Genomic DNA, 20,037 nt, shown 5'->3' on the forward strand with positions numbered 1-20,037 from the left:
AAGAGTCATTTTGAAACGCAAGGAAGCCTCAAGTTGCATCAATAAAATATAGCCCTTCCAGGTATAAAAAGCTGAGGCAACTGATCGATCTGAACTGTTTTTGCTGATCTTTGATGCCGATTGATGGAAACTATGTTGGCTCGTGCGTACATACAGAACGATACTGTTTGCATGCGTTCTCCACTTGAGAATTAATTAATGAAATTACTCACACGCTCAAAGCATCCCATCGCTCACGACGTAGGCAGAAGTCAGCAGGTCTGAAACCCAGAAAGACCTCTGTTAAATGTGAAATCTCCTTAAATATGCAAAATAGCATCACATGTTTGAAAGCATCAGACTTTCATGCATTTTGATCCAGCGACACCGGAACATGGAAGTTTAGAAGAAGAAAAGGAACGTGAGAGAATAGAAGACATCGCTCTAATGGCGGTGATGTGGCAGTGAGAAACTGCAGTATGTTTTGGGTCAACAGGCTTGCCATGGAAGAAAAAAAAACAAAAAACAGATGAACTCATACTGAAACTAGCTCTCCTGTAATAACACAAAATCACCTCACACTAATTTCTTGCGCCTCGAATGAAGAAACTCTTGTCAGACCAGCCAGAACTCTTTTTGTTCTTCCTGATAACAGAGCCGAGGACTTGCTGTGTCCTTTGGCTTTTTCTTCCACCTGGCTCTTGTCCCTTTTTCTATTCCTTATCTGCACAAGCTCGTGGCCTGTGGCAAGGTGTGGCTCCTAAGCAGAGATGAGTATCTGTGACGGTCCATTAAAGAACTAAGCATTGGAAACTCCAAAGTACAGTGCCTGTCAGACATTTTGGCACCCATTGGTAAAGGTGTTTATTTTTTTAAACAAATAAAAAGCTTTGCATCAGCACAGTCCCACATAACAAAATTGAGAAAAATCCATCAATAAAATTTTGCACATTTATTCCGTCAGGAAACATCCATGTTAAGAAATACCAGTCTTTTTTTATTATTATTTATTTATTTATTTCATGGTGGCATAATTATTGAGACACCTACAATCAATACTTTGTCCAACCCCTTTCTGCAAACTGGACACTTGGTCAGTCCAACTTTGTGCCTGATCAACCTTTTCCTTAATTTGGTTGAATGTTTGAATCACTCTCCTATCCTTTTGAATAACTAAATAATAAAATAAATGTAACTTTTCTTGTAGAATCCATAAGACCATTCTGGTATAAAGAGTTCACACTAAAAATGTTTCCAGCGACATTGGACAGGAATCACATCATCACATATCCGCCACACAGGGGAAGACCTGCTTTTTTGCACAGTCATCCTTTGTTTTATGGTAATGCTAAATGGAGGATGATGATTTGGCGTGACATTATGCTACTGCAAATACAGGTGAACTTATTTTAGCAATTTACGAACATTTACTTGGTACCAGTCAGTCTTTCAGCAGTTTCTGAGCAACAACACGCATTAATCTTGTCCGCTGAAGACATGACGGCGATATATCATGCAAAGTACCAACGCGGATTTCCTGCTTCATTAAATGTATGAAATGACCTTCTCTTGACCTGACAAGAGGACAGTTGGTAAAGTTGTGATTCCAGTGGATCCCAGTGCAGGTTTTGACATGGAAATGTGTCTTTCTCAACAGTAGCATGTTAATTATTGAGTTCCATAAGGATGAGTGTTGGGGGCGGTTTTATTAACATTGTACATGTTTTCTTTGGGTTTTAACATCTGTAGAAACAACATGTGTTTCCATCGATACAGATTTATTCGTAATACAGGGGGTAAACCAGTTGCTAAGCTGAAATGTAGCTTAAAAAGTGAGTTTCCTGATGACAGTTGTGGTGCCGCCATAGCTGTTGGTTGATGGAACCCATTCTGTTTTTCGCTCTCCTCTTCTTTCCACTGGGATGGACTCGGTTTCGGTTGTGGACCACTCCAAGAAAGGTGTCGAGTCTTAAAACGAGACGAGGCTGAAAATAGCAAGAGCCAAATTTATCGCGGCAGCGTGTTGCTCCGAGGAGCGGTTTACCCTCCTTTCTGTCAGTTAGGCGAGACACAAACACAACAAAACCACAAGTGTGAATGTTGACACACATTTACAGTTAGCATTACAGGTGCAGCCAACAGACTCCCTAATGCTGAGCCTCTGCTTTCTGTCTCATAAGTGCTGCCGTTTCTCGCGTTTTACTGGATACAGCGCGACTGCGCGGCAGTGCACCGACCGACAACTTCTTCTCATGACTTCTAGTCATACTGCAACTACCGAAAGCCTTTTTCTGAGAAGTCGCTGCCTATTTCTGACTGCGTCTCAACTCTCAGCCTCCGCAGCTTTTTTTTTTTTTTTTTTTTTTTGCAGCGAGCTTTTTTTTTTTTGCCGGCGGTGGATTTAACTGCCTCCTTTAGAGAACACAGAAGAAGTCAGCTGCCACCGCAAACTGAAACCCCGCGGCTTCGGGATTGAGAGGAGTTCCACAGCAGTGGTGTTTCACACGTCGCCGTGTGATCCGAGATAAGGTTGCTTCAGCTGTATCCTGCCTTAAACCTAAGACAGACGCACATAAACGCGAGCACAACGGAAAATATCCCAGAATGTCTTGACGCAAGAAAGCAGATGCAGTACAGCCCGAAAGTTCAAAGTTGATGTATAAATACTTTAATCTGCTTTTCCATGTGTGATGTGTGAGTGCATGAGCTAAGAATGTCAAAGAAGGCCCCTGTGTTGCTTGCTGAGCTTTCCAGTGAATGTGTTTCATGCATGCAAATAAGCTGCAAATATATCTTTAGTGCAAAAATGTACTTTGCACTAAAGAGGAAATGAAAAGGAAGTAATTATCCACACACAGGTAGCAATGCTCCCAGTCTGTCTGAAATACAATGTTTTTAGTCCTGTAATTTCTTTAATGAGCTAAAAAGCACAAGCAGCTTAAAGCAGATGCACTAACTTTTTTTTTTGTTTCTTTACGAAATCAAACTAACAGACTGCTGCTAAAGTTGCATCTCTCAGACTTAAAGGCCTGATATCAGTGCTGTGCAACAGAGTGAAAGTTGAACTGAACAATGTTGATTTTGTCACATGATGAACTTTAAGTGAGCCAAGCTTATTCTGATATCATCTAACGCTAATGTGTTTGATGTGAGCAAAAGATTTAAGCTTGATTTCGCTGGCTTTGACTTCCCTTTCTATTCAAAAATATTCACTGAAGGCTCAATCACCAAACCTAAATATTAAGAGGTACCGTGTCCCGACGAAACTGTAGCTATATTCTGTTGCATTTTTTAATCTTTTCTTAGACCATCAGACAGGTAAGAAACTGAAGTAACTGCGCAAAGATCTTTAACTTACATGGCAGGAGAAGTTTTGTCAACTAAAGTCTGTAATGGAGCCAAACTTTCATCGAAGAGAAACGTTTTAGTTTTGATCATAATATAATTGATCATAATTACATTATGATCCAAATTATATTCAAGTGACCTGGAGATTTTTTTTTTCTAATTTTGACTCTGAAATTACAAAAGAAAAGTTCAATGAGTGATCAGATTATAGGTTTTACTACCTTGCCGTTGTTGTGCACTGCTGTTGATTTTTGACAGTGTAATCGGACGGTTGAAATATGACCCCGTTTATAAATGTTGTTGAAATTGAAAAGTGCTCCATTTCAAAAAGTAGTAAACAGAAGAAAATATGCATCCAAAGGTCGTCAAGGAGAGACAGCGTGGTGAGGTGAGCACAGACACAGAGGTGCATACAGCAGTACAAAGGCTTCCTGCGATAAAGACGGCGCAGAGCAGTATTTTATAAAGTATCATAAATTTTGCAGATAACAAAGTGAAGAACAAAAATATCTTAAATGCATGCCCTGTGCAAGTTGGGCTTACGTAGCCATTTTCAGGTGTCTGAAATTGAAGCATGTGTTGATAGGAAGTGCAATGTGTGCAAATTTAATACAAACTTCCCAAGATAACCACTTGCTGCACTGGATGTGATGCAACCATGGCTGCTGTCAGATAACTACCTCTCCCCCCCTCCTTCTTCCTACATTCTGTCAGGCATTTTGCTCCCTGTTTAAGTGCACGCTTTCATCATTTTACGTAAGAAGAACAAACATCCTCTTTGCTCTGATGAAAGCCCCATCTGCACTCGAGAGTAATGGAGCGAACTCCAGCACGCACGCTGAGGACGCATTTCCTTGCTGGTCAGGGCATGGACATCAGCGCTCGTCCTCTTCTCAAAGGCCCCCGGGTTGGGGGGGCCGTCCGCTCGGTCAGCAGGGGACGTTGTTGTCTTTTGTCTATTTGTGTTTATTCCCTGCGTTGTTGAGAGAGGAGAACGGTTTCTGTTCGGGACGTTACCTGATGGATATTTATGCAGCTGCGAGGCAAGTGAAGGGAACCTTTGATATCTTTCTGAGGCTCACACAAACACAAGCATGAGCAGATCGTCTCGGCGGAGCCGCGCTGAGACGACACGCACGAGCAGAAGTTGCACTCGACGTCGTACAGCTGTCAATCCCCGTCGGCGAGGAGTTGACCTCGGACTTCGACTTTGCGACCCCCCGGGGGGTGGCATTGGTGCAGAGGTCGCGGTTAAAATAAATCCTGGAGACTGGGTAAACAGGATGAGCGCACCCACCCAGGAACAGGACACTCAGCAATCACATGAAACACTGCTCTCAGAGGAAAAAAAGGCCCAGCAGTCTCTAAATAATACTTCTGCACAGTATTAGTACAAATGTTCTGTTCTGCTATATAATAGTCCGAGCTGCTTAGCAACAAAACAGGTTCCCGACATTCACTGAGGATTCTCTCCCTGTCGAATGTACTGTGATTTATTTTAAGACCATGGGTGTGCTTGTGAGAATGAACAGAAATGTCAAAGTATTACTTAGTGAAGTCGGGTTTTGAGCAGCCAATCACAGAGAACCATGATGCACTGATAATGAAGGTGCAAACAACTCTGTCATTTGCCCATTAGTCATATAGCTCCTAATACCTCTTGTTGGAGGGACTAGCACGTCAAGGGTTTTTTTTTTTTTTTACTGTGCAGCTGATCCAGCTGTGAGCGCTGCAGACAGGACCGCTCTCTCTCCAAACCCATTCGATCCTTCGTGCAACGGATGGTCAATCAAGCTGCCAGGAGACAACATCAGTTTGAGACAAATCAAATGAAAATGAATCACTGGATGAATCAGGAACATGTGGGCAACAATTTAGCAACTGGAGAAAAGCAGACCTTGCTAAAAGAAAGATGTGGGGGGTTTTGTGCGTGTGTGTGTGTGTGTGTCAAAGAGCTAAATTGGATTTCTTTATAAATGTTCTGAGCAAAAATAAAACTGCAGGATGAAATATTGTCCTGTGGCAACACAGCAGACACGTGGAAGTTGAAAGATTGTAAATGGACAGAATTTCCATTCTAATGCAAGTTCATAGTGATACTGACTGGTAGGAGTATCATACCAGAGCCACATTTACTCAATTACTATCACAAATTCACACACATTCATGCACTGACACACTCATGTCGCCAACTCGGGGTTGACTTTCTTGCCCAGAGCTGCTCACAGCTTATATGTTGCGAGAAATCTTCTCCACCCACAGAGCCACAGTCATCCCAGTCAAATTCACAATTGAACTTTTTGCCCATGCTTGTTGCTCTAACACGACCAAATGTGGACAAAATGAACCTTTTGAAATACATCTGTTCATGCTGCGTGATCGTCAGTCTTTAAAATAACAGGCTACTGCAGTTTTATTGTGTGTTTGTTGTGGAAATAGAAATAAAAAAAAAAAGTGCCAGTGTAAGTATGTGTGCACTTTCAGTGCTGCAGGTACATATTTAGCTCTTGGGTTTCTCACAGCGGCCGTATGTCATACGCTGTTGTTGCTGGTGTCCTCCACCTCTCTTTCCTCTTGACGAGATCAGGCGCATTTCAGAAGTTGCTCCGGTGACCTTTAGCAGCGGTACGGGTGCAATTGCCTCAGAGGGCCGTTTTTTTGCGCCGCTTTCGTGCGTCTGTAGCATCGTGTGTTGCAGAAGCACGCTGCTCTGAGTTACAGGGCCACCACCTAACCAATTTGCATAGAAGAAACTGACCTAGATCTTGTAAAGCAGTTGCACCGTTTCTTACCTTTATACCTTCTTCTCAGTTCATGACAGGAGTTAATTGCACAGTTTTTCCACATGCAGTAAAACCCCTGACAATGTGGTATTAACCCTTCCTCTATGATTACACGCTGCTCAGTGGCATAGCAGGAAAGCTTAAGTCAGGGCTGAGGATGTGTAATATGTCAGTACAGTGCTGTACTTCTAACTGGGTCTCCTCTGTAACCTGACACACTTTGAGATCTCCTGAGCCTCACATTCTGGGGATTATCAGTCTTGTTGCCTCATTAGACCTGTGTTAGATTTGCCGTATTCTCCAGACTATTAATTGCTCCGGGACATGTGTTGCGTCAGCCATGTTACTTTTATTGGCTGCAGACCATAACATCTAACCCTTGGTTCATGTCAGTAGGTATACGTTAACATTTAAAGCGTCATTTAAGCGCCACGAAGAGGGAAATCTGCAAGTTGTAGAACCAGCCATACTCTTGTAGTCTGGAAAATACGGTAATTGTGGAAAGCGAATTCCTTGCTCATCATTCACAAACAATATGACTTCTCACACTGAGCACACGATCTAAAAAAGGGCAGGTCGGCAATTTTGGATGCCCTCCAACAGGTATTCATTGCCGCTGGAACAGTCAGGGCATATTTGTTGCCCTGTCTCTGCCGGCACCCATCATCGGCCTCACCTCTGTGATCCACCTTGCCCTGTTTCGACTCGGCCGCCCTTCCATCTATCCACCCTCTGACCCTCACATTAGCGAGCATGGCCCTGCGAGTTATGGAACGGCGTGACGGTGCGTCGAAACAGCTGAGGTCACAGATACGGACAGAGGGCGTGAAGACTTGTGTGCTGAATGTCAATGAGACGGTCCCTCCTCCAGCCCGGAGCGAAGCAGAGATAAGCATGCATCCCCCTTTCCCTCGGAGACACTAGGAAGGGCAAAGATCCTGCTAATCAACCAAGAGTACAGCTGTGTGTGAGAGATGTCAGCATTAAACACTGAGTAAAAGGGCAGAAATCCCTCTTAGGGAGTGAGAGTCTCAGCTCTTCTGCAACACAAACTGTTTCTGACAACTACAAACCCCCTCCCCCTCCCCTCCCCCACCTGCTTCTTGTGTTTTTGTTCCTTTTCTGCCTCTTTTTTTTTTTTCTTGCCTTGCAGAGCACTTAGCGAGGAAATACCAGTTGTATGCGTGGGTTTGGCAAAGTTTCCACTGAGAAAAAGGTGTATTTAAGACCTCCCCAAGGAAGAGGCGTGCAACCATAAGAGAAAACAAAACAAAAATAAACATTTGGAGTATGACGATTTGATAAAAGCTACCACATTAGCTGTGAGGATCTCAGTAACTGTACTTTATGAAAACTTTAAAACCAACTCAGCTCAAACCTCACCCATATGTGCTTCTTGCAGTATTTGCTCCCATCCCTAGAAACCTCACACCGAGCCTGACACATATTTTCATACCATTTAATGGAGATAATTGTGCGCAAATGGGTGCAGTTTTGCAGGATAAGCACCAGCGCTCGTGGCTTTCTGTGCGTGTTGGTGTGTCCTCGCATGGGCCCGAACACGCACGTGTGCGGTTACCATTAATGGGTGTTTATTTAGCTTTTTTGGGGGGAAGCCCTTTGCCCATTGTTCGTTAAAGCCCATATATGGTAATGTAAACAGTGCGCTTCGTAACTCCTCCCGAGCGTACACACAAAGCTGAATGAACACGGGAACTCTGGCAGGAAGTGGCTGCCGCTGCCATGGCAACAAACTGAAACCTGAAGCGGTGAGGGAGACTCGCCTTTCTCACCGTCTTGACGTCATTTCTAGTAGACGCCAAGACCGAGAGGCAAACAGCCGCAGGGCGCACGCAGAGCAAACAAAGGCGCAGGGAACTTTTTTTTTTTTTTTTTTTTTTTGAAAGCTCGCAGTGAAACACAATAAAGGGCAGTTCTCTTGAAAATCACGATTCTGTGCTGAGCTGTGCAAATAGATATAGTTTTTTTTTCTTTTTTTTTAAGAGCACTGTGTTGGAAAATCCCCCCCATATGTTCAACACTCTCACCGACAACAATGCAAGAGAACAAACAGCACATAAGTGTGACTGATGAGTACTAAAGCACCAAGTTAACAGTATGGCTGCAGGCACATATTCAAACTGTAATAGTGCTTTTACAGGTTTTCTGGTGTGTGATCCAAGTGTGGCTTCTTTGTTCACACAACCAGACGCAACGAGACTCCCGTGTTCAGTCATCACCAAAAAAATGAAAAATAAAAATAAATAAATAAATTGCCAGTAGGATTTTATGCTGAGTCTGCATTCCTATTGTTTAAAACATGGCAATGTTTGTGTGTGTAATCTATTTTTAGATTCTATTTTGGTATGTTGGCCACAACCATTACATCATTAGTCAATCAGACTTTACACAGCGTGTTGCAAAACTATTCATGGCCCTTGAGGTTATTCATCAAAACATTTGTTTTTCTGTTTGCATATTATTTAGGTAAGTAGTTCCTTACAAAGAAAAGAAGCTGCAGCTGCAACGAGTGAATTGAGGAGTTGTGCGGAGGCACAGTGCTTAGCCTACTTGGGCTATAGACGTTGACACAGTCGTCCCAAGTTCAAGTCCTGTCCTCGGTACGCAAAGGGTAGTGGGATTTGAAAATCCGATATCTTTTCAAATGAAGGCCCCTAGAGCTCAACATCTCTAAAAAAATAAAATTAAAAAAAAGCGACCAAATGTCTCTGACACCCTTCAACAGAACTCCAGGGCAAAAAAAAAAAAAAAACGGAGTACAAAGTATTGACTTTGTGGAAGTGATAATAAATAAATTCCTACCACACTTTGAAGGTTGGTATTTATTTCTTTATTTTTTAATGGAACTCTATACCCTTTTATTTCTTTCACTTGCTTTATGTGCGTGACGCATAAAACAAGTGATAGCTGTTTTAGAAGAAAGCATTCATCTTGTGCAGCATGCTAATGAGACATAAGTGAACTGGTGACGCTGCAGAGATGCTCTGACTCTGTTGCTCAGAAACTTTCCCACAAATTATAATAGTTTTTTTTTTTTTTTGTGCAAGTCAGTAAGAATTGCTTATGTAAAATCATAACTGTAAGTTTACCGCAATATGGAATTGAGTATCAAAACAAATGTGCATATTTTCAGAACGGGCACATTTGACTTTCTCAAATCTGCCAAACCCACATGTCACTAAACTTGCACAGAGGTCTTTGAGAAAACAGTTCATCATGTTTTTCTTTTTGTTGTTGTTTTTTGGATTTCTAACATAAAGTTTTGTTTTAGTTCATGACAATCCCCTGGCCTCTTCTTGTACAGGTTGACTTGGCAACAACATCAATTTTGAAATAACGGGAAAGTACAAAAACATGTCATTCTTTGTGACAAAACAAGACTCTGTGGGCGCCATGGTGGCTCATGGGTTAGCAACGTTGCCTTGTAGCAGGAAGGCGTTGGATCCTGAACAGCATCAAGACTAATATGCAGGCACTGCATGGACTCTAATCCTACTAATTGGAGGTAATGCACTGCATTTTATTTTTATTTTTTTACATAGCGAACATTTCTGCAGGTCATTCAGGGTACAAGATAGATTTTTAGAGTTGAGAGCCGTTCAAGTCTTTGAGTTAGGGAATTTACATTCTCCACAGAGAGTTGTTTTGCCATGATAGCTGTGCTAACTGGACAAACTGCTACCTTAAGATATTAAAACTAATCTGTCTGTTCCACATTGATTTTGTCCTTGAGCTCGTTTGACAGTGAGTGCTCTGTTACTCAGGAACAAGGAGTTTGCATCTGCTACTAATATAGACAGATAACAACAAGCCTCCTCTGAAAGACTTGGAAAAATTATGTCCAGTGTTGCATGATCTTCTTCTTCAAAAAAAAATCTAAATCAGCCTAAATCTGTGTCAGGAGGCCAACGCCCATAAATCAAACATCACCACCATATACATTTTTGGCCCATTTGTACATCACTCGATATCGAATGAGTGTGAACATGTAGTTGTTATGAACACATACCAGTATTGTGTGTGTCCATTTATTTACTCCAAAGTATTTAACAAGTTCCTTCAAATATTGTTGCTGAAGAGGTTTTCTAAAACATCCATTAATTACACTGAAGTTACTGATGTAATTAAATATAACAAACATCTAATTCAAACCAATAGACAATATTTCACTTCGTGCTGCTCCTTTACATCTTCACATGTCATTCAAAGCTCCCAACTGGGCTGCAGGTGTCATCTCCAAACATTAGGAGGCACTTCCGAACACATCTGCTGTCTGTTGCAGCGACGTTTTAAAGAAAAGGTGGTGATACGATTGTGTTTGACCCGCAAGCCTACATCGCTAGACAACAAACCTCTTTTAAGTAGTGGGAAAAGGGGAGGGTCCACGAGATTCTGTGCATATTGTTGGGGGCGGCTTCATACAATGAGACACGTGCAATAAGACAGGGAGGCTTAGGAGAGAAGAAATGCAAATGGGGTAAGCCCCAAATCCACCACCGCATGCACTGTGACGTCATGGAGTTTGTATGATTGGAGGTCCCGGCACCGTTTTAAATGTGCACTGAGACACACAAGTACTTTGGGAGTGAACACCTGCCTGTTGGTCCAATAATGACTCCTTGTCCCTCCTCCCTTTACTCACCCCTTTCTTATATCCCTATAAAAGACGAGAAACAGGTGCTGGAGGATTGTGGACGTTATTAGTCCATTTACACACCGCTAAAATAAACACACATACATGCACACGCACACACTGATAAATATTGGACTACTGTGAACATATAGTTGTCTTGGATTATGATAATTCATCTGTCGAAAGATTGTTATGTTGGCACTTACATCTGCTCTACTCTATAATCAGTTTAAAAGCTGAATTTAAGAGCAAATTCTCCAGTAGGAATCATTGAATAGTAAAACTATTAGGCCTGGCTTTTCTGTAAAATGATGTAAAGTCTCTTCACATATAGTATTTATAATCTTTAGGACATATCAGTGTTGGTTTCTTTTGGTAGTTGGTTATAAAATGAACTTGTCAGATAAAGTATACTCCTCATAGAGCAAAGTTTCATCTACATGTGACTTTATGACGTCACAGAAAGCAAAGGGCATCTACTCAACGACTGGACTCAGAGATTTGTAATTGGTAGTACACAACTCTTGAAGTAAAGAAGTCCTACTTCTATGGGAAAACACTGCTTGGATTTCAGGAAAAAATCAAAATATCTAGAAATATCCAGTGAAGAATATGAGAGAAGATTGGAAGATTTATTGTCAAAAATCTACAACAACAACCAACTATATAAAAGACATATGCTCAGGTTGACGTGATACATTAAGACGGTTTTCGAGCCCCAATGATGTTTCCTGCAGAAACGCTGAATCTCCAACTACTTAAAATGATCATTCTTGTAAATTTCCCCCACTATGAACATCCATCCATCCAATGTATCAGGGAACAACTAAGCAATGCACTGGTTAGTCGCCTAGAGAATTTTATTTAATATTTTTGTAATTTTTATTGCAAGGATCAATCCATGAACACCTACCATTTTAGATCTTTAAATGAATTCGCTGACAGTATGTGTCTTGCACCTTTTAAGAGTTCTCTAAAAAATCAGATGAAGTTAAGGCATACCATGTTGTTGCTTCATTTGCAGTTGCATTCAAGATGGTTAAAAGTATCAAATTATTTCTTTTGTTAGTTATAGTCCTAAGAAAAATGATCAAAATCAAGAAAAATCCGACTAAGTTGGTCCATATTCATAGAAAACTGAATATTAGTACTGGCATGATAAAATTCTAACTTTTCCATTCATAAATAAAATAAAATTAATAAAAAAATGTAAACATTTTAAAATTTCAAAAAGGGACAGTTTTTTTTTCCACAGTGAAAGCAGGTGATTGATCCACCAAACTGGCTATAACGTCATATTAACATTTTTATGTAAGATGGACGCAAACATCATAAGCCACCCAGCAGCTACAATTGGTTCTGATCCAGTTGTGTGTGGTGGGATCAGTAGATCATCTGAGACTCTCTCGCCATGCCGTCCTCCCAGCCTCATCTTCCAGAACCGTGGGGGGCCTCTGGTGCACAGGGTGGGTGAGGGGGCTTGATCAATAGGGATTTAGTGTGTTTGTCGGCGAGCGTATGTGTCTGCAGTGGTCGGTTTCTGTTACCCGGCCTGCATTTGTGTTTCCATCTGGGCGTGCAGTTAAGTGATGCTGGGAGGGGGCCGCTGTGTCTTTTAGTTTAGTGCTACAGTTGTGACTGATAGGATGGTGGGGCCCCGGCGTGCGGAGGCCCAGGGGAGCGGCTCTGTATTGGCAGACTCTGTAGAGAGGCTTTCTGTTCCTCCATCGATCTCAACATGTCAATTAGACAGACTGAAATAAATGTGGCCTGAACCTCAGTGAGCTGCCCGTATGAGGAGGCTCCCGTGTAAGCGACACCCACACATCAACCCCCATGTCACCGGAGCCAAAGGGCCCCGTGGGTTAGAATTGACCAAGAGCTTTTCCGTTGCACAGATTGTTTTTCACTTTGACCCGAAGCCCGGCCTGAGAAAATTTCAGACAATGTTTCTGACGATGTGGACGCCCTGGTTAAGTTTTATGGTTAAAACTTTAGCTTCTCTCTTGCGAAAACGTTTGTTTTCTAACAGTGCAAGGAGTTATTTTTCAAGACATCTAAGATGTTTATTGAAGTATGTGTGCTGCCTGAGCTGTCTGGCTGTAATGATTGTATACGATGGGATAAAAAGCAGCAATTTTAAAGAACAATCTAATATCACTGTTTAGTACAGAAATGTCAACGTGGAATTAGAATAAAAATAGAAATGTCTGAAACCAGAGACTGACTTAGCAAATAGTTAGTTGAATCATTTAAATGCACACTTTATACACATAGTACTTTAAAAATAACAACAAAAATAAATCGTTATTAATAAAAGATATTAATAACTATTATATTTAAAAACAAGTTTTGAAATATAATCAAGGACCTCAGTGTTAGTTTAATGCTAAGATTAAGCATTAGACTTGCTTAGTCTCCAAGTCTCACCCAACTATTGTCCAACAATTGACCCAGTTGGACAATAGTGGGTCCAACTGGGTCAATAGTTTGCTGTTCAAAGACAATAGCAACCATAAAGGTTCAAGTCAATCATAAACCTGAAATTTCTGAGTGAGTTCAGAGTGAAACATATTTAACACTGACGGAAACTGAGAAAGAAGTCCCTGTTACAAAACCACCACCTTCAAGATTTTGTCAAATTTACAGCTGCCCAAAGGGACAACCCAATTTTCTTCCAACAAAAGGTTGCATGGTGAGAAGAAACAAAAGTTTGGTTTGGGCTTTATACCTAAGGAGACTGTTGCTACTATTAATGATTGGGGCAACATATTGGGGGTCCTGGTGATTCTGGACAGAATAATAAAGATGGAGAATTACCCCATACCATGTTTATTTATTTATTTTTTTCACCATAAATCGAAAGCTTGTGGTCGAAACTTTGACACGTTCTCATGTGTCATTGTGGTACCTGACCAATTTCAGATTCAATTGTATTGCCGTTGCACATGTCACTAGTACATGTCAACACAATGCATATGACATCTAACCAGAAGCATGATGAAATAATATATGTGTGTAACACAGAGTAAATGAATAGCTTTTAACTACCTACCTAAGCCATGTCTAGGCATCAGAGTACAATGTAATGACTTACACATATGCAAAGTTTGTGAAGGTACATTGATAAATTTTGCAAACATATATTTGATCACGGTCATTAGACTCTGTTGATTAGTAGAAATCCACAATAAAATCAAGCTTTTCCTCCCAATTCTTAGGAAAGTTACTGTCTGTAAGCTAAAAAGAGAATCGTTCAAATAATAAAAGATTAACTCGTTTGATGGGAGCACAAGGATCTCTGGCTTCAAATAAATATACCTTTTCCTCAGGATGTGCTTCAGAATCTAATTTCTCTACTCTATCTGAACAAAGACTTTGTAGTTGAAAACATTCAGACCGACAGACACAAACAGCGTTTGAAGAGCACAGGATTAGAGCATAAAATTGACTGTGTCCAAACAAGTTGACTGTTATAGAGATGGATTGGAGATGAAGCCTCTTGAAGCTAATGCCTGGGAGAAGTGGGCGAAGCCCTGACTGGAGGTAATAAACCGGTACTACCTCTGTCTCTTCCCCCTCACTACATCACCTCTCCTCGGCCATATTCGCTGTCCTCCATCACCCAAGCTCTTCACGCCTCTTCTCCCCCTGAACAGACGCCCCTCTGAGAGGTCGCCCTCCCTGCTCTCGTCCCGCCCCTCCCCTCCCCGTCTGCCTTTTCTGCCCCGATCAGAAGGATTTACCGTGCACTCGGCCACAGGTCCCAGCCGGTCACGCACACACCCTCTGGGTCGATCCAGGTCAAATTCAATTTGTAAGATATTATGTATTGATCCCTGTGCTCCGGCCTGAGTCCCTCCCAGGCCTCGGTGAAGCTGAGGCAGTGAAGCATATTGACCCAGATGCATGATTCCTCGGATCGTCATCATCATCATCGTCGTCATTGCAGAAGTGCAGCGCTCTGAGCCAGTGTTAGGTTTGGTGGTCTTGGGCTTTTTACTGGTGACCCTTTGTTACAACTGCTGGCCAAAATCCCCATTAAGATTTGCACTTTTTTTTTTTTTTTTACTTCGTGATTGATTATATAGTTTTTCTACATCGTAAAAGGAATCTAGAAAAATATCTATTTTTTTTTTTTTGCTATTTTATTTGCCATATTTCTTTACATTTGTTTTAAATTTTTTTATTGAAAGCAAATAATCTCATCTGCCAGTTCTTCCACTAACGGTTTTATGCTGCCATTTAGCTGAAAAACGGGATCTAAATCTTTCGGGTCAATAGCTGCTCCCCAGTCTCTCTATCAAATCCACAACTAAATAATTCAAGTGAGATAGTTAAACCCCTCAGAAAATAAATTGCAAGGGGGGAAAAAGCCCTCAGTGTAATTTGGATGTTAGATTTATGAGCATGACATACACTGCTGTGAGCGGTGGAGGGAGGGGAAAGTAGGTGCCATTCATAAATTTGCAGGTTAAATCAATGAGTGCTCCATCTGGATAAATTAAGATCTGCAGAGCTTTTATGACTTTCCCTAATACATTTACATCAAATATTCAGGAGGCTCGATCGCTTTGCTGTTAGGCAGATCATGAAATAACAATGCTGTCAAAACAAAACAGCACCTACCTGCCCAGCAAAAGTATTTAAATCCTTGGAGTTTGTTCACGTTTCGCCACTTTGCAACCACAAATTTCAAATTTTTCAAGCCCTTCTTCTTTCTGACAACTTTAAATAAATACACTGCAACCATTTGACTCTGGTTGCACAGTCAGACGGAAGTCGCCTGATCAGTAGATGGCGTCTCCTGGCGTGTATTTTTGAGGTTGATCTAGTCAAAGAATAGCTGCCAGCACCACATTTTACTGTTAAAATGGATGAAACATAGAGTGAAGAGGGCATAACATTTCAAAATTGGTCACATTTTATCAGCTCAACCTGCTTCCACATGTTTTTTGTCGTAATTTGTGACAAATAGAAAATGTAATTTCTCATCACTTTACTTAAAACTGGTCTTTCTTCTTACAAGAAGTCAGAAGGGCAAGACTGAAAGCATTTTCCAACCAGCTCATCACGAATGTTTAGTTGATTTAAGTCAAGGTTTCCAGAAATGAAACTTTAACCAAAAATGATACAAAAATAATACTGCTTCAATACAAAGACAAGTGGGAAGGCTTGTTTTAGCAGCTTTATTCAAATTTTACAGAAACACTAAGCCAGTGGTAAAAGGTTTTCTTGTCAAGTCCTTTTATAAAAATGGGAAAAGTGTTTTTTTTCCCCTAAAAAAATGCTAATATTGTGTCCCTATAAATTTAGTTTCCAGAATTCTAGGGTAAATATGACTGATTGTAAAAAGTCCTGATTTAAAATACACTTCCACGTTACCCATTAAATATCTGTTGTGTTCTTGCATGATACCGTTTGTTCACTAATGCTCTCCGAGGCTTTAACACAATAGCTGTGTTCAGTCTAATTCACAGACAATGGCATCTGTTTTAAATGTAATAGGTCGAGTTTGATTTAGGGGTATCAAAGGAGGCAGATTCACAACTACCTTGTGTTGGTCGACCACATAAAAATCAAGAGTAAAAATACTTTCTGGCTTGAAAGGTGTCAAAATATGGAAACATTCACTGCCTTAGTTCCATTCTATAACGCATGCCTGTCACCACAGAAAAAAGAAAGATAGTCCCTCAGACCTGGATCCCGGCAAATTCATAATGGAGTACCACAAACATCCGACACATAAGCAGATGAGCAGAGGTTTTGCATGGCTGCTGCTGATAAGAAAAATAAGGTCAGGCACTAACGGGGGAGAAAGCGCAACACCAAGGTGAGCAATGGCCATGACATTTTCGCAAACCAGGCTAATTCCCCAGAAAATTTTGAAAGGGCACATTGCACATTATTGCATCACGACGGTGATCGCGTTCAAAGCATATCACTCTGTTTTCCACTGGAGCTCATTTACTCTAGGCGCGAGTAATGTTCTTTGTCAAAGAGGCACCAGCTGTCCCAAGAAACACATATCTAAATTACCACGCTTCACGGTCGCGCGTTTGAAAACAAAGCTTGAAAGTGGAAATCCGCTAAAGTTACAGAGTAGAACGAAGCAATAATCTATAAAGAGCAACCATAATTTTGCTTCTTAAATCCACTAAGACTTTGCACTCAAAGCTTCGGTCCCAGATTGAGGATGCGAGGAGCACACGTCGATGCCTTTTGTGTGTGTCTCTGTGTGTGGAAGTGTGCTTGAACCAGGAGAGCAACAGAGAAAAGACATAAGGCAGTCTGAAGGGAGGCTCCCTGGACTTTCCTCGTCACATTGTGGGATTCCCTCTGCTTACCCGTCCACATCCCGCTCCAACGAGGAAGCATGAAACACTCTGTGACTCCCCTGGGAGGAAACACGAGCCCGCTCTGCTTTGTGACTCACCCTGACCTCCAGCCGAACCCTTTATCACATGCTTGTTTTAGAAGAGGAAATGGAATGTGCCAGGAATACAGATGCATTTGCTGGAACTGTATTTATATTTGCATTTCAGAACACACAATGCATTTCTTTTATTGTTGTTGTTGCTGCTTCGCCAAACTGCTTCAGACCTCACAGCGGCAGAATGAATTTAGGCTAAGCAGAGATATCACATAAAACAGAGTCACATGATTAGTTAGTCATTTCCTCCATGAAAACTATGACACTTTGCATGTCCCATAAACGGTATCAGAAGCACAAATTCCTGGAACTGCGTGCAAAAATGCACATGCCAAGAAATGTTAAGTGTATAACCTTAAGTTCTCACCCAGTGCCGTCACAAAGCAGGTGAAGGTAAAGAGATTTGTGGATTTAAATGTGATGACTTGATGGTTATATTGTGACATAAGAGGCAGACGATTAATAAGGATTAGAACTGGTTCTACACACAGAGCACAGAGCATCACCAGCGTGAAGCAGCATCATGTCATGTAATGCACACCTTTCAAAAAGTTTTGTAGTTGTTTCAGAAGACTATAGAATAATTTCCAAGCAAGCATTTGAGATCATTACAATGTTTAGGAGGTCTCACTTGGAACAAAATTTTCCAAAGCCACGCCTTTTTGTAACCCCACAATCCTGTTTGTCTTTTCGGCAGAACGACAAACTTTTCTCTCGCTATACGCCTTGTCAAATTAGACTACAATATTTTTTTTAAAACTAATGCATGTAAAGTCTCTTACATGCACTTATCAAACAAATGTAGTTTTGAGCAATGCCAAATGTCACCATATTTTCTAGCTAAACACTACCTTGAAATCTGATAACCAGAGATAAAAGATCTTTTTTTTGTTGTTGTAAAAACTCTCAAAACACTCAAAGCTAAACGTAAATGAGTCTTCAATTAGGTAGCAAAATACAAGTGGAGATCACTTTGATAAGAGTTCCCTGAAATCCTATGTAAAACGTTACAGAGCGGTGACTTACTTTTAAAGGTCAGCGCTACAGGCAGCTCAGTCGCACGATACTAATTACGGAGCTAATGAATAACTTCAGCCGTCACAGTCCAGTATCAGCACATGTGGATTTTCAAACCCCTGGCAAGCATTAAAACATAATTTCTTGTTATTCACTTGAAAGCAATATCATTAGTCCTGGGGAGGAGTAATTTTTTACCATTCTTATAAAATTACTTTCCCATAATTCGCCCTAATCATGGCAAATTAAGGCTGATTCAGCTGCCATTAAGAACTACATTTATTCCTCTGCTAAGTTTAGATAAATGGTAGATTTTTGGACAGGACCATCCATAAATCCTCTATATGGAAAGATTATTGTCAGAACACCTTTGTGGAGTTGTGTCAGTAGACGTAGATTATTTTGATGACCTACCTGCCCAACATTTTCAAGCAAACCTGTTTGCTTCCACAGTCGTAGCCCGGTTTCGCTCTCCTATTTCATATAGTGCAAATCTGGAGCTACATCCCCTGGAGAAAAGTTCCTCCCTTTTATTGCATTTTAAATAATTCACAATGGAAAAGTATTTACCTGTTTGACTCAGTTGTGACCTGGTTGGGTCTGTTTTTCATCTCTCATCAAATCCACATGGTGCTTTCCTTTTACGTTTGAAGGTTTAAACTCAAACCTGGGAATTGTGTCAGAGCCAATTTAAGCGTGTTCTAGTTCACGTTTAGCAAACCATTAGGGTTTGTTAGTTGTTTCTTTCAATAAACTAAGTTACTAAGTCCACTCATAGTAATTCAAGCAAGCAGCGGCTTTCCTACAGTGCCAGTGCGTGACTGATGTAGTCGGAAAAAAAAAAACAGACAAAAATACAAATTGGCAATTTATTTAGGTGATTTCTGGAAGTTGGAGAATCATAAACTGCAAGTTGTCATTTCCACATTGTTTTGAGATATAGATAAAAACTGCAGGAAATTTTTAACTTTTATTAAAAAAAAAATTTAATTGCACTTCTTTTAAGTTCACACATTTGGCTTCTTTGACATAATTTAGAGATTAGCCCCTTTAAGATACAATGTTGTTTCTGGAATTGTACCATTTAAAATATCAAGACTTGATATTTGTAAGTATAACATATTTGCAGTCTGCACACACAATTTACACCCTCTGTAAAATTTACATAAAATTTTGAAACAGAAAAGTACTGAAAGCAGTCCTCACTAAATGACCAAAGGAATTTGCTCATCTGTCTTCACACAAAGAAAACCTTGAATGAGATACCACTGTTACTCCATGGTGTTTAATATGATGCCGGTCCATCTTTTGCATCTAGAAGAGTTTTACGTAAAATGAAGCTTAGAAAATGTCCAAAGGAGTTTTTGACCATTCTTCCAGAATATTATTTTAAAGGTCAAACGGGGATGTTTGACATACAGTCTCAGCTCTAATTCACCTAAAAAAATGGTCAGTAAAGTCCATTAACCCCAATCTTGCTCCTCGACTTGTTTTTTTTAAGAAAGCTTTTTGCAACAGTTCACAATCAAGTTGTAACAGAAAGAAGCCGTAACCGAACTGCTCCCACAAAGTTGGTGGTACAAAATTTTCCAAAATACCTCGGCGCTCTGCAGATTTAGGAGTTACTTTAACGGGAACTCCTGAAAAACATCTGCACACCAAAATCCCCTCTGCATATCACTTTACTCTTGAGGATGCAATCAGGCACATGCCATTCTTCTGGAAACTGCCAGTGGACATTGTCCGGTGGACTGCCAAACAGAGAGGCACGATTTACCACTTCAGAGATCTCCATACTGCCGTTCAGTACAGCATGCTTTATA

Source organism: Poeciliopsis prolifica, unplaced genomic scaffold (assembly GCF_027474105.1).
Source record: "Poeciliopsis prolifica strain line A6 unplaced genomic scaffold, Auburn_PproV2 SCAFFOLD002, whole genome shotgun sequence".
In the NCBI taxonomy this organism is placed as follows: Eukaryota; Metazoa; Chordata; class Actinopteri; order Cyprinodontiformes; family Poeciliidae; genus Poeciliopsis; species Poeciliopsis prolifica.